The sequence below is a fragment of the Triticum aestivum genome, chromosome 7A, assembly GCF_018294505.1.
Source record: "Triticum aestivum cultivar Chinese Spring chromosome 7A, IWGSC CS RefSeq v2.1, whole genome shotgun sequence".
Taxonomy (NCBI): domain Eukaryota; kingdom Viridiplantae; phylum Streptophyta; class Magnoliopsida; order Poales; family Poaceae; genus Triticum; species Triticum aestivum.
In genome coordinates, this window is record NC_057812.1 from 333,424,554 (window position 1) to 333,428,059 (window position 3,506).

Genomic DNA, 3,506 nt, shown 5'->3' on the forward strand with positions numbered 1-3,506 from the left:
CGTAGGATGTCTCATCCGGTGTTGCCCTGAGAACAAGATACATGCGACTCCTATCGGGATTTGTCGGCACATCGGGCGGCTTTGCTGGTCTTGTTTTACCATTGTCGAAATGTCTTGTAACCGGGATTCCAAGTCTGATCAGGTCTTCGTGGGAGAAGGAATATCCTTCGTTGACTGTGAGAACTTGTGATGGGCTAAGTTGGGATTCCCCTGCAGGGTTTTGAACTTTCGAAAGTCGTGCCCGCAGTTATGGGTAGATGGGAATTTGTTAATGTCCGGTTGTAGAAAACTTGCCACTTCAATTTAGTTAAAATGAATCAATCGTGTGTGTAGCTGTGATGGTCTCTTTTCGGTGGAGTCCGGGAAGAGAACACGGACTCGTGTTATGCTTCAACGTAAGTAGTTTCAGGATCACTTCTTGATCATTTGAGCTTCTCGACCGTGTTTTGCTTCTCTTCTCCCCTCTTTTGTGTAAGTTAGCCACCTTACATGCTAGTGCTTGCTGCAGCTCCACCTCACTACCTTTCCTACCCATAAGCTTAAATAGTTTTGATCACGAGGTTGTAAGATTGCTGAGTCACCGTGGCTCACAGATACTTCCAAACAGATAAAGGTGCCGATGATGCCAGTGTAGGGGACGCTACCAAACTCAAGTGGGAGTTCGACGAGGATTTGGGACATTATTATGTTTCTTTTCTGGATGATCAGTAGAGGAGCCCAGTTGGGGCGATCGGGGATCTAGCATTTGGGGTTGTCTTTCTTTTATTTGGTTCTGTAGTCGGACCTTGATTGTATTCTGGATGATGTATGATATATTTATGTATTGTGTGTAGTGGCGATTGTAAGCCAACTTTGTATCCCTTTCTTATTCAGTACATGGGATGTGTAAAGATTACACCTCTTGTGACATGCCTACCATGCGGTTATGCCTCTAAGTCGTGCTCCGACACGTGGGAGATATAGCCGCATCATGGGTGTTACAGTGGTGGTGTATCAAGCCCATGTATTTCTTCAATAGGAGATAAATTTTTGACATCCTCAGGTTTAATACCTTTTTCCTTCATGCATTTATTTGCCTCTTGCATATCTTCAGCACTGAGATATAAGATACCCCTCTTCTTCGGAGTGGGTTTACGTGGTGGTTCAAGAAGAGTCCAATCATCACAATTTTTCAATATGTTATTTAATAATTCTTCAGCTTGCTCAGCAGTTCGTTCCTTGAAAAAACAACCAGCACAACTATCTTGGAAATCCCTAGAAGCATCGGTCAATCCATTATAGAAGATATCAAGTATTTCATTTTTCTTTAGAGGATAATCAGGCAAAGCATTCAAAAATTGAAGAAGCCTCCCCCAAGCTTATGGGAGACTCTCTTCTTCAATTTGCACAAAGTTAAATATTTCCTGTAAGGAAGCTTGTTTCTTATGAGCAGGAAAATATTTTTTGTAGAAGTAGTAAATCATATCCTGGGGACTATGCACACAACCAGGAGCAAGAGTATTATACCAAGTCTTAGAATCACCCTTTAATGAGAACAAAAATAACTTGAGAATATAATAGTGGCAAATTTTCTCATCATGGGAAAATAGGGTGGCTATATCATTCATCTTAATAAGGTGTGCCACAACAGTTTCATTTTCATAACCGTGGAAAGGATCAGATTCCACCAAAGTAATTAACTCTGGGTCGACGGAGAATTCATAATCCTTATCGTCAACAAAGATAGGTGAAGTAGAAAACTTAGGATCACATTTCATTCTAGTATTCAGAGTTTTTTCTTTCGGTTTGCATAATAATTTCTTAAGATCATCCCTATCATTGCAAGCAAGAAAATATATAGTTGTCTCCTCATCCATAAAATAACCTTCCGGTATCTTAGGCAATTCATATCTAGGAGAGCTAGGTCTAATAGGTGTTTCAAGATTTTCAGTTTCAAGTATTTCATCAGTTTCAGCATGCTCCATATCTTTAGCTCTAGCAAGTTGTTCATCAAGAAAATCACCTAGTGGCATATTATCATCAAGCAAGGTACTAGCATCATCATAAGCATTATCCATAGCAGAGGTAGCATCATCAATAACTTGCAACATATTAGAATTAATAGCATGTGGTGGTGTTGCAAGTTTACTCAAAATAGAAGGTGAATCAAGTGCAGAGCTAGATGGCAGTTCCTTACCTCCCCTCGTCTTAGAAGAAAAAATCTTAGTCTTGGTATCCTTCAGATTCTTCATAGTGATAGATAAATAATAATTCCAAGTCACTCAAAAAATATAGCTATGCTCCCCGGCAACGGCGCTAGAAAAAGGTCTTGATAACCCACAAGTATAGGGGATCACAACAGTTTTCGAGGGTAGAGTATTGATTCGACACAAGGGGAGCCAAAGAATATTTGCAAGTATTAGCAGCTGAGTTGTCAATTCAGCCACACCTGGAGATTAATTATCTGTGGCAAAGTGATTAGTAGCAAAGTAATATGATGGTTTTGATAGTAGTAGCAACAGCAATAGTAATGGTAATAGTGATAGCAATGATTTTGTAGCAAGTGTAACGGTAACAATAATAGTAGTAACTTAGAAAGAGCAATATAAGAGAAATTCATAGGCGTTGGATCGGTCGATTCGTTGGATGATATTCATCATATAACATTCATAACCTAGGGCAATACAAAACTATCTCCAGTTCATAAATGTAATGTAAGCATGTATTCCGTAAATAGTCATACGTGCTTATGGAAAGAACTTGCATGACATCTTTTATCCAACCATCCCGTGGTAGCAGGGTCCATATGGAAACTAAGGGATATTATGGCCTCCTTTTAATAGAGAACCAGAACAAAGCTTTAACAGATAGTGAATACATGAACTCCTCAAACTATGGACATCACCAGAAAGTATCCTGAATACTGTCACTCCGGGGTTTACGGATCATAACACGTAATAGGTGAATATAACTTGCACAATCGGATCTAGAACATAGATATAATGGTGATAACATAAACGGTTCAGATCTGAAATCATGGCACCCGGGCCCAAAGTGACAAGCATTAAGCATGGCAAAGTCATATCAACATCAATCTCAGAACATAGTGGATACTAGGGATCAAGCCCTAACAAAACTAACTCGATTACATGATGAATGTTATCCAACTTGTCACCGACCAGAGAGCCTACGAAGGAATTACTCAGTCCCGGTGGGGAGCATCATGGAATTGGCGATGAAGGAGGGTTGGTGATGGTGAAGATCGAAGATCCCCCTCTCCTGACCCCAAAACAGACTCTCGATCTGGCCTCCCGATGAAGAACCGGAGGTGGCGGCGACTCCGTATCGCAAAATGAGATAATTCTTCCTCTCTAGTTTTTTCTGGAAAATAGGTATATATGGAGTTGGATTCAGCATCTGCAAGGACACTAGGTGGGCACAACCCACATGGGCGCGCCTGAGGTGGGGGCGCTCTGCTGGATTGTGCTCACCCAGGGCCCCCCTCCGGTGGTTCTTGGCTCTAGTAT